The following is a 21924-nucleotide window of genomic DNA, read 5'->3' on the forward strand; positions in this document are numbered from 1 at the left end:
ATTTCCTCTTTTGCCTCTGCTTTTAAGGCCTCCTGGGATTACATTAGGCCGTCCTAGATAATCCAGGATAAAATCTCTATTTTAAGATTAACTGATTAATAATCCTAATTACATTTCAAAGCCCCCTTGCTATGTGAGGTTAACATATTAATGGGTGTGGTATCTCATCATTTTTAGTCCTGGGGATTAGTTTTGAAATGTTCTTAGGGCCATAATTCTGCCTACCCATTTTTTCATAGGTAGTAAGAGACAGACCAGGGACGCATACCCGATTCTGTTTTATTTTTTGACTTTTGTTCTGTTTCCTCCTTAAACTCACCTTAACTTTTACCTGAGCTGTGTAAGTGCAAACCAGTAATATCTGAGGATGCTGGTGAGATGGTAGTGTAACGTCTAAACCACATACTCTAAAGAAGTCCTGCTGCTGCTAAGTCGCTTCAGTCGTGTCTGACTCCGTGTGACCCCATAGACAGCAGCCCACCAGGCTCCCCTGTCCCTGGGATTCTCCAGGCAAGAACAGGGTCCTAGCTGTAGTCAAGTCTTCAGTCCTTTCATTTGTAGAATGGGTATGATATCAATATTTACCTCTAGAGTTGTCAGAATTAAGTGGCTTAGTATATGTAGAAGACTTGAGAACATTGCCTGGCATATAGCAAACATCATAGAAGTTATTTTATTTTATTTTTTTACTTTACAATACTGTATTGGTTTTGCCCTACATGAATCCACCACAGGTGTACATGAGTTCCCAACCCTGAACCCCACTCCCACCACCCTCCCCATATCATCTCTCTGGGTCATCCCAGTGCACCAGCCCCAAGCATCCTATATCCTGCATTGAGGTGTGAGAGAGAAAAAGACAGAGGACAGCAGTTGAGAAGTGATTTTTCCCATTCTATTACACTGTGAGAATTTATACCTTGTGTAAAAGGCAAAGTGTTAGTGATTATAACACTGCCTTACTTTTCAGTTGATACTGTAAGAAGTTTCTTCACCAAGTTTTAACCTATTTTGACAGTAAGGAATATATAATGGGGACTTCATGAATTTTTTAAATGTCTATTTCCAAACAGGTTATTAGGTGGGGAAAAATCGTAAAAACATGTTTTTCTATTAAAGTTTTGTTTTAAGAAGGATATGGAGAGTTTTATTTATTGAAGCAGCTGCTCTGAGAGCAAAATCACAACATAGTTGTTAACTAGTTAAAATAATCTCTGTGATTGAAGGACCCTTGCTATGACATAGCGGCAGATATCCTCCATGGTTGACTCCAATGTATAATATGAAGGTATTTACAAGACTTGCATCTGCCCTAAAATGCCATGTTCCTTGGCTGATACAGCTATGGAAATTGCTCTTAATGTCTAACAAGATATTCTTGTTAATATTCATGATATCAAGAGGGAGTCTTCATCAGTGAAATAGGACCTGGTAATTAGGTGATTAAGAGAAAAAGAAGAGCTGTTTCTTTTCTTGCACTGATGCTTAGGAAAAGAATTTTCCCAGTGAAATTATATATTTGTCTACTGGATTATTTATAGTATAAACATATTGGTAAAATTTTAAATAATAGTAGAATAAAAATAGATTGCATGTCTCTAATTTGCTAGAGAATGAAAGAATGGAAACAATATGTAGAACAGCAGGTGAGAGAAGAAAAGAAGGAAAAAGGAAGAAAGCAGAAGTAAGAACTAATGTATCAGTTATAACAATAAATATGAGTTGAACTCAATTATAAGACAAAAGATTCACGAAGTCACAAAGCAAATTCTACTGCACACTGTTCAAGAAATTATTGTTCAGTAGCTAAGTTGTGTCTAATTCTTCGTGCCCCATGGACTGCAGCACGTCAGACTTTCCTGTCCTTCATCAGCTCCTGGAATTTACTCAAACTTTTGTCCATTGAGTCAGTGATGCCATCCAAGTATCTCATCCTCTGTCACCTCCTTCTCCTCCTACCCTCAGTCTTCACAGCATCAGGGTCTTTTCCAGACTCAGTTCTTTACACAGCTTAAAAATAAAATGATGAGAAAATATGTAAGGCAAGTGAAATTAAACACAGAGAAATGGGGATTAAACATTTGTCTTTAAATTGATTGTTTCTTTATTATTTCTATTTCCACTCTTTCCTTATAGTCTTTTGTCCAAAGAGACGTCAGAATGTGCTTTCAAAAATATGGATGGATTTTCATTCACAATGGATTCTCATCATACGTATCCATTTTTCTAGTTTGAAAGGTTACATTATCTTACATCATCTTTGCTTTTCCTACCACTTAGAGATAAGGTTCTTACTTCTGTCTCTTTTCTATCCATGGCTCCTACCATTCTGCCCTTCTAGTTGCTCCTCAGGCATATGAAGGTCATGATTACATTTGGTTTTTATCCTTTTGAACTTTGATCTCCTGTTCAACCTATTTGTCTTGAAACTTTTTCTTTCTTTTGATTCTGGGATTCCATTTCTTCTAGTTTCAACCTTTTTTTTTTTTTTGTCACCAGTCTAAAATTTCTTCTGATCCATTGGGTATGCCTGTAGTGGGCCAAATGCAGATGATGTTGGAAGCATTGATTTGATAGAGTAGGACTGGTGAGGAAAGGCACAAAAAAGTTTTGAGGAGCTATTTTAACTTTATGAATGCTCTGTCCCATTTGTATTGGTTTAGCTGAAATTAGTTAGAGTAGAAATAATACAATATCAAGTGAACTCCAGAAGTCATGAGAAATCACTGATGCCCTACTAAATTTCTATTCCAGAGGTGTTCATGTTGGATAAAATATAATCCAGAAAATATGTCTTTCCATGTGCCAGGCAAGCTCTCCTGTCCTCCTAACTCAAGAAAAGCTATCTTCACTATCATCACCTCTACAGGCTTTCATGAGATGTATAATTTAGTAAAATAGTTCAACCTAAGATATTGTAATCTGGATGATGAGGAAATACATCAATGTTAACGCAAATAGGCAGTAATCTAAAATTGTAGGCTTTGAGGACTTACCAGCAAGGAGTGAATGATATAAAGATTTTATTCATTGTGGCAAGATTGATAGAGGAGGTAATTTTAAAATATTTTTTATTATGGAACCTTGTTGATCTTTTAGATCTTATTGATCTAAGGTTGATCTTTTAAATTTCTTTTGTTTTAGGTTCCCAAAACTAGGGTATTATGGCTTGTGACTAGCCTATGGAAATAAACTTGAGTATGGAATTAGAAAACGGGAACCTCCACGTTAGCAGTAATAGATACTCAGGGGTAAATGAGATTGATTTTGTTTGGATAGAGCACTTGTTAATAGTTTTTCATGAAAAAGATAGTAACATATTTTAAAAGATGCTCTATCATGCTCTGAAAATATGATTGCATCTTGGAAGTCCATTCAATAGACTATCATAACGTGACCATCAGCAATTGTATTCTAAACAAAGCAGAGCTGCTATCTCTGAAAATGCTTCTCCTGCAGCATTTTGTTAACCTCTGTGAGAGCAGAGCGGCCATCTCTTATGAACTCTCCACTCATTCCAGCAATAATGGTGTGTTCTTTGGCTTCATAGACTGGAGTTGTTTCTGTATCAGATTACTGCTTTGCAAATGAGCAGCAATTTTTTTCTGCTGTGGTCTTGTGGTCTAATATTAATACATTTTCACAATGAAAACCATGGGGATTAGATAATTTTTCTAGGTTTGTATCCCATGGGATATCTAACCTACGATGCTTATTTTAATTGAATTACCATGTTTTCCATATGAGTGAGTGACTGAATAATGAAGACTTATGGGACTAAATTTTAATGCACCATACATTAATATGAGCAATGGGGGGAAACATATGATTTTACTTTAAGTAAAATCTTTCAGTAGCAAATGTTTCACCTCTTCTCTCTTTTTTTCCCCCAAAGCAATGAGTGTTTCAGCACTGCAGAACACCAACTGGTGGAGCCTTCTGCAGTGGCATTCAGCGAATGGGAAAGAACATCTTTGAGATTTTCTTCTAGACTTTGGAATATGAAAGGAGATTCTGAGTATGAGCCAGTGTTTTTGGAGTAATGAAACTGGCTGGCTCCTTTTCCTACTGGAGTAGGATAACTTGCCTTTTTTTTTTTTTTTCTCCTCACCTGTCAGGTATACTTTGCATCCTCCATGTAGACCTAGCAACCCATCAATATGAATAGTCATGGGGTATCTAATAGGAAAATTGGGTACAACCACTTCAAATTTCAACAAAGATGAATTTGTACAATCTTTTTCTCTTTTCTGGTATCATCATGATAACCTCAAAGTCAAAAACAATTAGGCAAAAAGGGAAAAATATATCTTGATTTTTACATCAGAAACACTCCCTGAGCTACGGTTATTAGGCTAAAAATAAATCCTCTGTAGTAAATTCTGTGCATAATTTTGCCAGAAGTTATTACATTGAGTTACATTTGAGATCAGTTAAGTGTTTTATTTTCTATTTCACTGTTAAATAATAATTCTACTATTGAAGTATGTATATTTATTACCTTAAGTGAAAGTGAAGTCGCTCAGTCGTGTCCGACTCTTTACAACCCCATGTACTGTAGCCTACCAGGCTCCTCTGTCCATGGGATTTTCCAGGCAATAGTACTGGAGTGGATTGCCATTTTCTTCTCCGGGGGATCTTCCCAACCCAGGGATCGAACCCGGGTCTCCCACATTGTAGAAAGACGTTTTACTGTCTGAGCCACCAGGGAAGTCCCTTAACCTGAGTTTAATTGAGCAGAACATGAGAAGGAATGTAATATATTGACAAAGTATTGTTTTTGTAGGCCACACTTAAAAAAAGAATTCTATCATCTTCAGATTCTAACACAGTGGTGATTGTTTTGTGTTAGTTTGTTTTCTACTTTGGGCTTCTCTGAGAAAAAAAATCAGGAAAAATTTTGGGGCATTGTTTTAGTAACTTAGGGATATAGCATAGATTTTGGTGTTCAAATTCTGGTACTTCCTAACTCTATAGTTTGGGCATCAGTTCCTTCATCTATATAATGGGGTTATCAGTACTTACCTCACAGGATTTTTCTGATTAAATGAAATAGTACTTTTAAAAGCTGCAGTAAGTATCATGTAATAAATGTTCAGTAAATGTGAGGTCCCCTTTCTTCCCTCTCTCCCTCTGGAAACTTCTACCATGTGTGAATGAGAGGGAAAAAAAAAAAAAAGACATTTCTTTTCTGGTTTTCTCTCCTTTTAAAAAGCCATAAAGTATTTAAGGAAAATACTACAGTAGATTTTGAGATGGATAAAACACGTGCATTTGGTTTATTAACTTTCTAGTTAAGAGATTTATTCCCTAATTCGTTTAAATATTTTGAGAAACATACTGTTACATTTAAACATGAAATCTGTCTCCCTTACACTTCATGAAGCTTTTCCAGTTTCCTGTCTTCAAGTTAGGAAATGATGAGGTTGAAAGCATTCTGGCCTTAAGACACCGACATTTCTGAGCCAACCACAAGAGTTCATTCAACTTCTCATAAATGCCTTCAAATGCAAAACATTTGGGCCGTGGACTTAGTCAAGGGACATGATACCAGCCTCCTTTGTGTGCCATTTGTCAGACCTTGATTTGTTGAGTACCAGGTTTCAAAGCTTGACTTTTCTTCTCGGGCACTGCATACCATTGAGGGTATCTCATTCTCTGATGTTTGTAGTCCTTTCTGCCCATGATTCACTTCCTAGTCTGCCCAGCTTCATATTGTCATAGTTATTTTGCCTGCGGTTTCTTCCTTCCTTTAAGACTTTTTTCTTTTTTTTTCTTAGAGTTGTAGAAAGGGTATATAAGGTCTGACTCATTTAAGGGAGCTTCAATTTAGATTTTTGACAAATATTTGCCCTAAATAATATGGGTAGAGTACCATTATCTTAGTATATCTCTTGTTGATAATAGCCTCAGTCTTGACCTCTCAGTATAAATAAATAGGATCTCATAGTTTGTAACCATGGAGAAAGCAAGAGTTTACAAACATTTATACACAGTTTTAAAGCTTCCCTGGAGGAAAATGGATGCAACTGAAGGGAACATAAATTATCTTTAAAGATGTTTCTCAGATTGGATTGTTCTTAATAAATAACTCCATTCTACACATTTTCTTTCTTGGAGCCAAGTTCTGCCTTTGGTTTGTTGGCTTGTTCTGTTTGCTCGCAGAGGGAGGTCCACATGGGAAAGCGTGTGGTTGTCTCAACTTTAAAGAATTTAAGGAAAGGAAAAACATGCATTGCTGAGAAGGTTTATTCATTTCGGTCAGTGAGTATTTATTGAGTGTCTACTATGTGATCTTCACTGGCAGCTTGTTAGATAGATATATGGAAAGCTAGTCAATGACACAGGACAGCAGACATCAAAGTACCAAAGGACTCCATATTGCTGTAGAACAGTGGTTCTCAACTGGGATGATTTTGCCCTCCAGAGGCATTTGGCCTTGTCTAGAGACATTCTTGACTGTCACAACTATCTGCTGCTGACATCTCAGGGGGGCAGCCTTTGTAGAATGTTTTGTAGCATCCTGCAGTACACAGCCCAGACCCCACAACAAAGAATCATCTGGTCCAGTAATGCAGAAGTTGAAGAACCTCGCTTTAGAAATGTCACAGCAGAGAGAGTATCCATCAGGTGGAAAAAAAGCCTCCGGTTTGCAAAATTCTCAGAATACAATAATATAACCTTTAAAATACTCATTCTTTTTTGAAGAAGCTACCATATAGGTGTTGATTAATATCCTTGTTTTTGAGTAAATGAAGTGCCTTCTAGTTGTGAGTTGGGCACCAGAGAGGTACTTCTTATGTGCTTCTGAGTGTCAGTTTTTCTGGAAAATGCTCCTTGAATTTTGGCTTATAGTTTTTCCCTCCCTTGGGCTCAGATAGGGATCCAATAGACTTGGTGAGGTAACTGATATCCACGATGCACAAAATTTTGTCTTTTCCCAAGTTTTCCTTTACCCTTTCCAAAACTGTCATGTAAATAACCTCCTGGAAGATGTCCCCACTAAACCATCACACCTGCCAAGACACACATCACCCGAGGACAGAGTTAAGGGCAGAGCTGGGATCCTTGCCACTTGCTCTGGTGCTTTGTAATCAGGAAGATAATAAAATGGGTGAGAGGGACTGGGGAGTGGGATGTGGAGGGTGAGGGGAAAGGTAGAGAAGGAAGGGAGGGGAGGAGAAGAGACGGGAAGGAAGATAGGCAAAGGGATGGTGTTTTGGACATCGTTCATAAGTGTTTTAATGCCCCACATCTTTTGGATGTGGCTGTGTTGCCCCTCAGCTTTCTTTCCTTTCCTCTTCAGAGTAAACTTCCCTAGACTTCCTGGAGGTTTAGGGAGCCTTCCACATTCTCCTACACAGTCTCTGCATATATCTCAGTAAGCATTTATATTAAAATTGTCTCTTTAGGTGTTCATCTTCCCAAATAATGTGCAAACAACTTGAGGTCAAGTGCTGCCTAAGCTCCCAATTGCTAGGATGGTGCCTGCCTAGACACAAACACCTATGGTATTTTGGAAGGACTGATGTTGAAGCTGAAACTCCAATACTTTGGCCACCTGATGCGAAGAACTGACTCATTTGAAAAGACCTTGATGCTGGGAAAGATTGAAGGTGGGAGAAGGGGTCAACAGAGGACGAGATGGTTGGATGGCATCGGCGACAAAATGGACATGAGTTTGGGTAAACTCCGGGAGCTGGTGATGGACAGGGAGGTCTGGTGTACAGCAGTCCATGGGGTCACGAAGAGTTGGACACGACTGAGCGACTGAACTGAACTGAACTGATCCCCACACTAGTGCTTAACTTCAAACAAGGACACCACTTATGCATTTTTCATTTTCTGGGTTTGCTAGGGCTCCAATTTGAATTTTCTTGGTGAAAGATACAGGGAGGTTTGCTGTGCTTTCTTTCATTTTTTTTACCTGATACAATCACTCTGCAGGGTTTATTTTTGCTCCATCTCCATCTTGCAATCTCTCATTCTAAGTCTTTTTTCATAAGAACTGTCTCTATTCCTATTCGTTGTATATTTTATCTCCTCATTGAATTGCTGGCTTCAGGATAACAGAGACTATGTCATATCTTTGGTTGCTTGTGGGGGTTTTTTTTGGCTGTATTGTGTGGCATGCTGGATCCTAGGTCCCCAACCAGGGATCAAACCTGCACACTCTGTAGTGGAAGTACAGAATTTTAGCTGCTGGACTACCAGGAAAGTCCCATATCTTTGGTTTTCATATCCCAAAGTACTTCAATTCCACTGAGGTGCATGAAAATGCCTGGAGTTGTAGTATGCAAAACATCTCTTTACTGTCATTGTCTTACACGCTGAGTGATGGGTTTTGCTAGGAAGATATCCTTTGTCATTAATGCAGGAAATATTTTCTTGCTTTTGTTTTTGGCTTCTCATGGCTATAAAGTGTGAGATTAATTAAATTTGACTTTATTTCACAAAGAATCTATTTTTTTAAAATGACCTACACTATAGTGTTAAGGAGTAACTCGTATAAATCCTCACATAACACCTAAGTAAATATAATAAGAAAGATAACAGCAGCTAGTATTCAGTTGTTGTCTCCTAATGCAGAAGGCCATGAAACTGATAGTTTTCTTCATTAGTCTGTGTAGAAAGGCAGATAAAATGGAGAGGCTTGGAGATAAAATAGAAGTTTAAGTGGGAAGGGAAAGAATAAAGTTTTAATGGGACAGAACAATGGGTTAAAATTCATGATAAAAGTTAGATATAAGGAACCTAGTGAGAGATGCAGAAAGTTAGAATGGAGATTAAGGGGTAGAAAGCATAGGGCCTCCTCATGAGTTTGTGCGAGGAATCTTAGATTTCTGTTTACTTTAACTTTTGTAACAGAAAGACAAGTAGTAGACTCAAAATAGATATCATATTAAAGGGCAGTTGTCTCAAGTTTTTAGTCTCATTGCTACTCTGATGGAGAAATGATTTTATGGAGAGAAAGGAATACCGTTTGCCATTTTTCATTCTCACCTCTGTAGTACTGAGCTATATTTGTTTAGGCAAGATTGACTTTTCTCAGATACAGTGGGAAATCCTGTGTGGGATTTACAAATCTGTTGCTCATGTTCTCATTTTATGATAAGCTTAGGTATCATTAAGTAAACTGAGAGATGACTGACCTTTTTCTTTTCTCTCCCCCTCGCTCCTTCTCTCCCTCTCTCTTATTTTCTTCCTTTCTCCATTTGTGTGTGTGTGTATATGTGTGTGTGTGCATATGTGTGTGTGCGTGTGTGTGTGTATATATAATTTATCATTTATTATATCTTGGCAATTAGAATAAGCATAAATCATCTGATTTTAAATACAATTTTAAAGACATGCAGATTGTTTTCAAGCTTTGCTCTTGCAGTATACATTAGCAGACACGTTGTCTTTCCCATTGAAGAACTGTAGATTGTAAAATACATGCAACATACTTATACAGTTTATGATGAGCAGCTGACAAGATGGATTAAATCAGAAGGCAAACTGCTCTGCTGGAATTGAGTGGAGTCACTGCTGTTGAAATGCCAGAGCACAGTGTGTGCGTTTCCCCCTCTCCTCTCACTGCCTAATTGAGAGAGGCGTTAATGCGGTGAAGAGTGCTGAAAGCAAAATGCCAGCTTTGTCAAACAGGAAACAGATACATTCAATTATCATTATTTTTTTTTGGTTTTACTACCATCTATGATAAAGCAGAGCAAATGTGGTTGCTGCTTTGTCTGTATTGAAGTTATGAACAAGAAGGCAAGAGGGATATGTGGCATGAATTCAGCTGTTGATAGCACACTGCCCCCACCCCCTAAGCACAAGGAAACTCAAGAGCCTGGTTATTTATATGATACGTTTAGATGGCAAACCTTACTTGATAAGTGTACGAATTGAATCAAAATAGTCAGTATACTTTTGGTTTTAGGCATTGACTGATACTTTCTGAAAGATGAGTAATATTGATCCTCACATTTCACTATTGCCTTTAGGATTAATAGAGGGAATTGTTCTCATGCTGTCAAACTGCTTTGGATGAAGCTCTCTCTAAAAGACTAAATTGCAATTATGGAATAGAGTTTAGTGTTAGCATGAAAGAAGATTGGATAGGCCAAAGTATCATCATTAAATACGATGCACGTAACATACTGGCTCATGTTAATTAGTCTTTCACTGAAAAGCAAGGCGCTCCAAGTGACTGTGGGAAAGTGACTTGGTGATTTGCTATTGCTGGTCAGTCTCACAAAAGGAGAATTGTCTATTGTGAAAAAAAAAAAAGAATCTGTTAGAATTTGGATATGGTGATAGTAAGAGCAACGAGTCAGAGGAAATCTAAAACCTGTGGGCTTGATTTCCTAAGAATATAACTTGAATTTATCTGTGGGGTTCCAAAGAAGGCTAGTGGTTAGAAGACTGACATCATGTAAACTGTTCTTTTATACTTATTCACATTATTCAGGTGAACAAATTTAAGATTTGGTGGAAAAGGAAAGAACCCACATTTTAGATGTTATAATCTTTTCAGTACAGCGCCCAAAAATAGAACAGAATCCAAAGAAGCTAACTTTCGATGCAGATCCTTTATTTGCTTGTAATTTCTAGGTCTGCTGTTGCATGCACATTACTTCCTTGGTTTGGACACATGCAGTAGTTGTAATCTTATAATAAAAGTTAAAATTATCCTAACAAATAGAAGCCATACTCAAATAATATACTCTGACTTTTAGTAATAGCACAAAAAAGCTTAGATGAGGAAATGGAAGATTGGAATTCCCTACTAAGGATCTGCCACAGAAAATATAGGTTAATCACACAGGTTTTAGGTTCTTAGTATAGTTAATGTCCATTCGATGGCTAATGACCAAGAGACAAAGAAAGAAGTAGAGCACACTTTTATTTGAGCAAATATGAATGTTTTCCTGTGAACAAGGTATTAACAATTTCTATCAATTAACAATTTCTAACAATTCTATCAAATATTTTTATTCTATAGTGTTTATGCTCCAAACAGCTTGAAATAAATGAGTTGCTGAATTCGTTGGGTCAAATTAGTCCTTTTCTTACCCTTGTTTCCTTTAGTCTTCTCTCCCTCCTCCTTTCTTTTTTTTCTTCCTTTCATATTTATTGAGCAGCTAACTAATTTCAAGCATTTGGGTAGGTGCTAGTGACATAATGATTAAAATCATTTCCCAACTTCATTTTTTGGATGAGTATAATGCAGCTGGTTTTAGCTACAAATCTCTTGTCTAACGGGACTGTCTCCTTGGGTTACAAATTCTCTGAGCACTGCTGACATAGAATCATGAAGAAAAGAAAAAAAAAAATTCACTGCAGTTGTGAATGGACAAGCCAAATATCTCTCCAACACATTGACTTGTTTCCACTTATATTATTTAAATAATAGCAGACTTAAAAAAATCAAATACTATGAAACTCTTGGATATAATCTGTAAAACAGTCTTCTGTTTTTTAAAGGAGAATTTGCTGGGGTCGTATGGTAAGCTAGAAGTGCAATCAAACTTAATATGTTAGTGATTTTGCATTAGAAGTGCACTTAATTAAGATTAAGTACATTTAATTAAGTACATTCAAATAATATATCTCTAGTCTAGGACAGAAAGGGCTGTAGGACATTAAAGAGGGTGTTAGGTGATGATTTGGAAATACATTTTGTATTGAGAGTAGAATTGCATCTGCCTCATTCAGTGATCTAATAGACTGTGTTTCAGACCTTGCTATATTTTGGTTATACGATCAAGAATTTTTAACTGTATACAATGATTGGATGCATGAAAATGGGAGAAAATGTCTTTTAACTTTTTCATTATTTTATCCCTTTTTGTGAGGTCTCTTAACATTTCTTTCCAAAAGATATATCTAGTTCTGTCTTAGTTTTCACTCTATATTTATAATTTTCCTTCATTTCTAGCAATTTTTAGATTCCAGTCATCTCTCATCTTCCTTAAAAGTGAAAACTAATAAACCTTTAATGTCTCTTTAGGATATTATCTCATTGCTTATTAAACTATGTCTGGGCACATTTAATAAATAAAGAATTGATATTTTTGTCTATAAGCATACTGTTTTGCCCTGCTTTATTTTGTACTCCACAGCCAAACTTGGCTATTACTCCAGGTATCTCTTGACTTCCTACTTTTGCATTCCAGTCCCCTATGATGAAAAGGACATCTATTTTGTTTGTTAGTTCTAGAAATCTTGTAGGTCTTCATAAAACTGTTCAGCTTCTTGACATTAGTGGTTGGGGCATAGACTTGGAGTACTTTGATATGGAATTGTTTGCCTTGGAAATGAACAGAGATCATTCTGTCATTTTTGAGGTTGCACCCAAGTACTGCATTTTGGACTCCTTTGTTGACCGTGAGGGCTATTCCATATCTTCTAAGGGATTCTTGCCCACAGTAGTGGATATAATGGTCATCAGAATTAAATTTGCCCATTCCAGTTCACTTTACATCACTGATCCCTAAAATGTTGATGTTCACTCTTGTCATATTGTCATTTACCTTGATTCATGGACCTAATATTCCAGGTTCCTATGCAATATTGTTTTTTACAGCATTGGACTTAACTTCTATCACCAGTCATATCCACAACTAGGTGTTGTTTTTGCTTTGGCACTGTCTCTTTCTTCTTTCTGGAGTTACTTTTCCACTCTTCTCCAGTAGCATATTGGGCACCTACTGACCTGCAAGTTCATCTTCAACCAAAGATGGAGAAGCTCTATATAGTCATCAAAAATAAGACTGGGAGCTGGCTGTGGCTCAGATCATGAACTCCTTATTGCAAAATTCAGATGTAAATTGAAGAAAGTAGGGAAAACCACCAGACCATTCAGGTATCACTTAAATTGCTTATGATTATACAATGGAAGGGACAGATTCAAGGGATTAGATCTGAGAGACAGAGTGCCTGAAGAACTATTGACATAGGTTCGTTACAATGTACAGGAGGCAGTGATCAAGACCATCCTGCCAAAAAATAAATGCAAAAAGGCAAAATGGTTATCTGGGGAGGCCTTACAGATAGCTGAGAAAAGAAGAGAAGCAAAGGACAAAGGAAAAAAGAAAAGATAGACCCATATTAATGCCGAGTTCCAAAGTATAGCAAGGAGAGATAAGAAAGCCTTCCTCAGTGATAAGTGCAAAGAAATAGAGGAAAACAATAGAATGGGAAAGACTAGAGATCTCTTCAAGAAAATTAGAGATATTAAGGGAACATTTCATGTAAAGATCAGCAATAAAGACCCAAATGGTAGGAACCTAACAGAGCAGAAGATACTAAGAAGAGGTGGCAGGAATACACAGAAGAACTATACAAAAAAGATCTTCATGACCCAGATAACCACAATTGTGTGATCACTCATCCTGGAATGTGAAGTCAAGTGGGCCTTAGGAAGCATCACTAGGACCAAGGTACTTAAAGGAGATGGAATTCCAGTTGAGCTACTTCAAATCCTAAAAGATGATGCTGTGAAAGTGCTGGACTCAGTATGCCAGCAAATTTGGAAAACTCAGCAGTAGCCACAGGCCTGGAAAAGATCAGTTTTCATTCCAATCTCAAAGAAAGGCAATGCCAAAGAATGTTCAAACTACCACACAATAGCACTCATCTCACACGCTAGCAAAGTAATGCTCAAAATTCTCCAAGTCAGGCTTCAACAGTATGTGAACTAAGAACTTCCAAATGTTCAGGCTGGATTTAGGAAAGGCAGAGAAAGCAGAGATCAAATTGCCAACAACTGTTGGATCATCGAAAAAGTAAGAGAGTTCCAGAAAAAATCTATTTCTGGCTTATTGAGTACACCAAAGCCTTTGACTGTGGAAAATTCTTAACGAGAAGGGAATACCAGATCACCTGACTTACATCCTGAGACATGTGTATGCAGGTCAAGAAGCAACAGTTAGAACCGGACATAGAAAAATGGACTGGTTCCAAAATGGAAAAGCTGTATGTCACGGCTGTATATTGTCACCCTGCTTGTTTTACTTATATGCAGAATACAGCATGCAAAATGTGAGGCTCCATGAAGCACAAGCTGGAATCAAGACTGGCCAGAGAAATATCAATAACCTAAGATATGCAGATGGCACTACCCTCATGGCAGAAAGCAAACAACTGAAGAGCCTCTTTATGGAAGTGAAAGAGGAGAGTGAAAAAATTGGCTTAAAACACAACATTCAAAAAACGAAGATCGTGCATCTGGTCCTATCACTCCATGGCATATAGTTGGGGAAACAATGGAAACCATGACAGACTTTATATTTTGAGGGCTCCAAAATCACTGCAGATGATGACTGCAACCATGAAATTAAAAGATGCTTTCTCCTTGGAAGAAAAGCTGTGAGAAAACTAGACAGCATGTTAAAAAGCAGAGACATTAGCTTGTCTACAAAGCGCCCTGTAGTCAAAGCTATGGTTTTTCCAGTGGTCATGTATGGATGTGAGAGGTGCACGATGAAAGTTGAGTGCCGAAGTATTGATACTTTTGAACTGTGGTTTTGGAGAAGACTCTTGAGAGTCCCTTGGACTGCAAGGAGATCCATCCAGTCAATCATCAAGGAAATCAGTCCTAAATATTCATTGGAAGGACTGATGCTAAAGCTGAAACTGCAATACTTTGGCCACCTGATGTGAAGAATTGAGTCATTGGAAAAGACCCTGATGCTGGGAAGGATTGAAGGCAGGAGGAGAAGGTAGCAACAGAGGATGAGATGGTTGGATGGTACCACCGACTTGATGGACATGAGATTCAGCAAGCTTATGGTGTTGGTGATGGACAGGGAGGTCTGGTGTGCTGCAGTCCATGGGGTTGCAAAGAATTGGACATGACTGAGAAATTAAACTGAACTGATTTAACAGTCTTTATCAAAAAGCAACAATGGACATCTCAAGTTAGTAACATAGTTAAGAGTACCACCATACTCAGGAAGTGGGATTGCTCTCTGTCCTTGTTGGGAGTTTTGTGACTGCTCCTTAGGAGGCAATAAAAATTTTATGGATAAAGCTTTTAAAGAAATTTGCTTTTAAATGTAAATGTTTTCTAATGTCATGTTTAAGAAACCAAGCCTATGAACTGAAGAAAGAGTAAAGTAGTTGTCAATTTGTATGAAAGTTTTGAAAATGTTAGTTGTTCAGCATGTCCAACTCTTTGGGACCCTATGGATTGTAGCCCCCAGGTTCCTCTGTCCATGGGATTCTCCAGGCAAGAATACTGGAGTGGGTAGTCATTTTCTTCTCCAGGGGATTTTCCTGATCCAGGGGTTGAACCTGGGTCTCCTGCACTGCAGGCAAGATTCTTTACCATCTGAATTACCAGGGAAGCCCCATGAATGTGCGTGAGTAGTGATAAATGACATGAATGTTTTACTCTAGCCTACCCCACACACAAATCCTTAGGAATAAAGTTAGAGTGAAATGTATGAATATAGTCTGATTGTTTTGTTTCTTTTTTACTGTGAGTTCTTTGTTTGGTTTTCTGCATTGGAGGAGGGCATTTCAGACAATGGAGTAATCTAAGGGCTGAAATGAGTTTTGAATATTGCCCTGTGGACTTAGTCCTAGTTTGGGTGCTGTGAGGGAAGGGGCTCCTTATTATGTGGAAATTTCTCTCCAGAAACTGGCAAGAGTGAGCAGTTAAGGCTGTGTGAATGGAGAGCTGGACTGGCCTGGAGTCCAGTGTAGTCCTTCTTTTCTATTTCTGTGTGTATCCAGTCTATGGTTATGGGAGCAAGGGAGGATACAAGTACATATATTTGTTCAGGGAAATATGCACATTCCCAAACATAGTGTAGGCCTGAAAGTCTTTGTGTTAAGCTCTAATCAGAGAGAGAAATTATTTAAGGGTCACACCTTCAGGGGCGAAGCAGGGTGTAAGCTCCAGACATTAGGTTCGGTCTGAGAACTACAGGGAGAAAGGAGAATGCAGTATTTAGACCAAGTGGATTGCCTAACATTGTATTTTTATTAATCAATTGGCACTCTAGTAGTTTAAAAAAGGAAACAGAAATTGGGGTTAGTCTGTGACTTTCCAGCCAGGATATTATGGCTGCCATATAGATGTGACTGTCTGAAAGACTTCAATTGATTTTGAGAGTTAGATTGACTTGAGCATGAAGAAGCTCTCCAACCCATGACACTTTTTTCCCCCCTCTGTGAGCTACAGTTAGACGGATATGTTCAAGATAATCTTAAAAGAATCAATAGAATTATAAAGCAACACCATTAATAATGCTCCTTATTAAAAGCCTTCATTCTAAAAAGCTGAAAATACTTTGACATCTATTTCCTCCTTCATCCTTGGAAAAGAGACAAGACAAGATTGAGGCAGTTTTGGAAAAAAAGAAACAGTAATTTAAAAAGATAAGAAATAACCTCAAACTAGATTGGTCTGGAACGGCATGGGCCTAGCCCAGATTAGGAGGAAAAGAGCATGCTTTGGGCTACCTTTGTTTTTTCCATAGTTTCCTTTGTGCTTTCACTATTTCTTCCCATAGAGTTCTCTTACAGTCTCTTAGATGGCCATGGGATTTTTGTGTGGTTCTTTATGGATAACTCACTGTGTTTGAAAAACTTATGAGCATTCCTGACCTCGGTCTTATTCACCCTGTTTCTCTGAAACTCAGTGTTTGACTGGGTGTATAAGGGGTAAACTTGTTCTAAACTCTGCTTTCTCATGAAGGAGGCTTACGTCCTGTGAAATGTTAGGTGCTTTTGTATCATTACATTATGTTCTGTGTATAGAGGGCTTGGGCTACATTATGGCAAGAAATCTGCTGATTTTATCTCAAATCTTACTTCAGCTTACTCTGGGTTAGTTGTCTGAAAGGTAAGAATTGGCTTCAACTGAAATATTTATTGAATTCTGTCTCATAATATATGTTGGCCTGTAACATCTTCATTAGACCTGATGAGATTCTCTGAGTAATAAGGAAGTAGAAGTACAAATGTTACTGTTGTCGGGCCATCTTAACCCCTGTGTCACATTGCACTGATTAAATAATTGGTTCTGTTCTCTAAGAGTAGTGGCCTTATAAACAATAAATTAATTTGTTTTGAAACAGTTTGTTAATTCCTGTTGACTTTTTGTCACTTTATTGTTTTAAATCCATTTCCAAGAATCAAAGAAGGCGTATCATGCAAACCATTCAGTTCTGCTTATTAGATTCTGTGTTACAGTATGATGTCAGTGATAGGGTTCTGATATTCTATGAGAGTGTCTAGTACCCAAGTTATCAAACCCATTCCAAAGAATAAATGATATGTAGAATATCATACCTGTTAATACTTGTTTGAACATATTTTTTCAAGGACACATAATCTATGCTTTGTAGTGTAGTGATTTATGTGGTTGGATTACAGAAAGGAGGTTGTTCGAGGCTTAAATGCTCCTGTGGGTTTATTATGCATAAAATCCTGAGATTTAAACATTTTACTGAAGTGGTTCCATGATCATACAAAGCAAGTTATTCTTGGCTGCCTGAAAAGAAAGTAAAACACATTCTTGGTCTTATTTCTGTCTTTTATTCCCACCTGATGTCATCCTTAAGTCGTGCAATATCCTCAAACAGGGAGGTTACAACTAATTTCAAACAAATTTTATTGGGGACTTTCCTTCCTGCAGACATTCCCTAACACAGAATATTCTATAAACATTCTCAGAGCCTCCAGACAAGAGACGGTCTTAATGTTTGGTTCTCCCTGCAAACCCTCAGCCTTAGTCTACTACACATGATTGTCAGTCAGAAAACTTCCTTCCCCCAGCAAAATGTTGCATGGCATACTGAAAGACTTCCATTAAAGCAGACTCAAACAGATGAATGCTGATATACCAGAGAAATAAACAGAAGGAAAAATGGCACATTTTCTGGGAGCCAGTCAAAAGCAGTTGGGTTGCTAGGCAGGAGGAAAGCATATAAACAATTTTAGATCCCAAATTCTATTTGGATATCTGAATGAATACAGTTGAATTCATAGCAAAATTTTAAAATAAAAATTAAAAAAAAATTATTGATGCATGTTACTGCCCCCTCCTTCCAAATTTCGCTTTCTTTTGGTTTCCAAGTTTCCATTCTCCGAAATCAAACTATGTAATCACTTCAGATAGTTTGCATTTGAGATTTGGTTTTGATCCTTGTGAATAGTTATAATTTACATAAAAAGAAGCTGCAGTTGCATTTTAAGCTATCTTTCCAATAAGGATTTAATTTAGGTTTATTAAGACAGTTATCATATGTTAATTAAATACTGATGGATTATGAGAAACATATTTACTCTGGTTTATCACCAAGGTACAAAAATATGTTTTTAATCTAAGTTTGGCATTTAGCTAGTTTGCAGATTCTATTGTAGAGAGATACAATTCTTCTGAGTTAATAATATGTGTATTTTACTGAGATTAAATTGCACATGACTGGTAAAGTATTTGTATTTGCTATCAAGGTTTATAGTTTTGTTGCAGAGATGTTATGTGGATGTGCTTTCGATCAGTGAACACTGAAACTTCCAACATCAATTTTATATTTAAAAATCAATTTATCTGTTTTTATAGCTACATTAAATTTTTGAAATTTATCTCTAACAGGTAGTTATAAAATTCTTCCTGATGAATTTCTCTTTTTAAATCAATTTTTCAATATTATATTTATTAAAGATGATTTAGAGATGAGGTATGTTAAGAATATTTTCTTCAAATCAACATCTCTCATCTACTGGACCAATTGTATTCTCTAATTGAACTCATTTTCTCTCACCGTGGTTATGAACACATTTGATTGAATCCACCATTTGTCATCAGAGCCAATATTTCTCCTCATCTCTCTCTCTCTTTTTCATATGAGTGATTTTCACACTTTTTTTTCCTGTCTCCTTTTCTATCATTTTATCCCTAAAGCCTTCCCTAAGGGCTTAAAACCTGGCTTTCCACCAAAGTACATTGTCTGGAGTCAGAGATCTTAAGAGTGCTGAGTTAACTTATCTCCTGAGTTTCTACACACTTTATAAAGACTACACAGTAAGACAATGGGAGCCAGTAAAAGTAGAGAGTTGAAGAATTATCTGAAAAATGTGCCCAGTATGCACAGCAAATCTGGATCATTTCATCTTTAATTTTCCCCCTCAATAACAGGATTATATGAGTCTTGACACTTGCATTAAATTTCCACTTCTTTGTGCATACAGAGATGCAGCCAAAGGCAAGAGGTGATTTTGAGTTTTATTTTTATTAAAGCAAAATATCTGAAATCCATGACACATGAGCTCTCATAACATGTTTCATTGTACTTAAAAAAAAAAAAGGTAAAATTGCTTGTGTGCTTAGGAAGAGAACACAAGGTGGCAGGGCCACAGCAGAAATAGAATTGCTGTTATCAAAATACACATGTAGGGCGGCTCAGAGATATGAACAGCTCTAAATTACTGTGAGATGCATTTTTTTCATTAAAATTTTACATAATTTATTACTTTTTTTCCCACTAGCAAATCTCTAATTCTTTTGTGGTGCAATAGATCTTGGTTTGTTAAGTTGAAACGTATAAGGGTAGCAAACAGACTTAACATTGTAAACTATCTGAAGTATGTTGCATTATTTTTCTTATCTTTTATGGCATAAGCTTTTTAATTAAAATGCTTTGTAAGTAATTCTGTAGAAGAAAACAATATATTTTCAATGATCTAGATAATTTGAGGTTTCCCAGGTGGCACAGTGGTAAAGAGTCTGCCTGCCAATGATGTGGTTTTAATCCCTGGGTTGGGAAGATCCCCTGCGGGAGGGAATGGCAACCCACTCCAGTATTCTTGCCTGAAAAATTCTATGGACAGAGGAGCCTGGTGGGCTATAGTCTATGGAGTCACAAAGAGTTAGACATGACTGAGCAACTGAGCATAGACGCACACAGATAATTTGAATATTCCTTATTTCTGTTACATTTCAGAGTGTTTTGGTTCTTTGGGAATTATTGACACTTTTTGTTAAGTTATGAGATAGAATAAAATTCTATTGAATTTATGCTATTCAGCCAGTAGAAGTAAATAATACTTATGGATATTTAAAGCTTTTGTTGGTACTAAACTGGAATATTTTATTTTGGAAAAAAAAGGAAAGTGCTTGTGCTAGTTAAGGTACCAGAATTTATGTAAAACACTAATAAAACAATTTCAATAATTTAATGCAACATAAGCTTTTAATTAATTTTTATTTTATATTAGAATATAGGTGATTAACAATGTTGTGTTAGTTTCAGGTATACAGCAAAGTGATTTAGTTATGCATATACATGTTTTTATTCTTTTTCAAATTCTTTTCCTATTTAGGTTATTACAAAATATTGAGCAGAGTTCCCTGTGCTATAAATTAATTCCTTATTAAATATAGCAGTGAGTACATGTCAACATGTAATACAATGTAAGTTTAATTTTTTTAAATCAAAATTCTAATCAAAAGTCTCAAACAGGCAATCCTGAGTGGCAGGCAGCATTTGTGAAAACATTGATTCAGTAACCCATTTTCTATTTATTGGCTCAATAATCTTCAACGTCTGACTTCTGAAATTACCACAGAAGGAGAAAAAGCATGGGGGTTGCAGTTTAGCTTGTATAGGCAAATTTGGAAATAGTATTAATCACTTCTACTCATATTCTACTGGCCAGAACTCAGCCATATGGCAATGCCCAACTGTAAAGGATACTGGGAAATATGATCTGTATGTGTGTCCAGGAGGAGGAGGAAATGTCTAGTGACTAGCTAGCTAGTCTCTGCCTTAGAGCTATTGGTGATTATAAGTAAATTATTACAAAGGCAAGATTAAGAATTAGGATATATTTTGAGAAGATATCTCCACATCTATCTGTCTGGCTATCTATCTATCTGTCTGTCTGTCTAATCAGTTGGGATTCAACCAGGGAAACAGAACTAGTAGGAGGACTGTATTAAGAGAAGTGACTTGTATGATGTGAAGGAAGGCTAGGCAGGTCAGAAATCCTTAGTGCAGACCATCAGGAAGGGCAGGCTGGAACTCTCAGGTTTAATTGAATGTGCAGTTTATAAGTGGAATACCTTCTTGTGGAATCCTCAGTGCTGCAATAAAGGCCTTTCAGTGATTGAATCAGGCCTACCCAGATGATGGAGGCTAGTCTTACTTAGTCAACTGGTTATGAATTTTAATCACATCTACCAAATGCCTTAGTGACAGCGTATAGGTTAGTGTTTATTGAAAACTGGTTTACATAAAATAATGACCATCGCAATATTTATGTGTATGTGTATAAGCACGTATAGTTACAGTTAGTTAGTGTTAAGATGCTTGGTCATGTCTGACTTTTTGAAACCCCATGAATGTAGCCCTCCAGGCTCCTCTATTCATGGAATTCTCCAGGCAAGAATACTGGAGTGAGTGGCTATTCCCTTCTCCAGGGGATCTTCACAACCTAGGGATCAAACTTTGGTGTCTTGTATTACAGGTGGATTCTTTACTACCTGAACCACCAAAGAAGTAAGTAGTATATAGTAAGTAAGTATGTATAGTTATAGTATCTCTCTTAATATAACTCAAAATCATTTTCACTTCTTCATCTTTGACATTTAGTATGACTGTACAGTGGCTTCCTTGGGGGCTTAAACAGTAAAGAATCTGCCTGCTATTCAGGAGAATTGGGTTCAATTTCAGGTGGCTCAGTGGTAAAGAATCTGCCTGCCAAGCAGGAGACATGAGTTTGATTTCTGGGTCAGAAAGATCCCCTGGAGAAGGCAATGGTAACCCACTCCAGAATTCTTTCCTGGGAAATCCCCTGGACAGAAGACCCTGGTGGGCTACAGTCCATGGGGTCACAAAGATTCTGACATGACTTAGCGACTAAACAGCAATGACTATGCAGAAACATGTTCATACGTACTTTATTTTGGAAGCCAAA

General features: G+C 37.1%; 1 long non-coding RNA gene across 1 annotated transcript in view; it reads right to left on the reverse strand.

Moving 5' to 3' along the window:
• Window positions 1–643: 643 nt before the first annotated feature.
• LOC138422485 (uncharacterized) overlaps window positions 644–21924 on the reverse strand; it is a 103560-nt gene continuing 82279 nt past the window's right edge. Inside the window, exons 2-3 of the long non-coding RNA XR_011249889.1 lie at window positions 4502–4722; window positions 644–2010 (exon numbers count right to left, since the gene is read on the reverse strand). This is a non-coding gene — a long non-coding RNA (uncharacterized lncRNA). The remainder of the gene's footprint in view (window positions 2011–4501; window positions 4723–21924) is intronic.

This window comes from Ovis canadensis, chromosome 17 (genome assembly GCF_042477335.2).
Source record: "Ovis canadensis isolate MfBH-ARS-UI-01 breed Bighorn chromosome 17, ARS-UI_OviCan_v2, whole genome shotgun sequence".
NCBI lineage: Eukaryota > Metazoa > Chordata > Mammalia > Artiodactyla > Bovidae > Ovis > Ovis canadensis.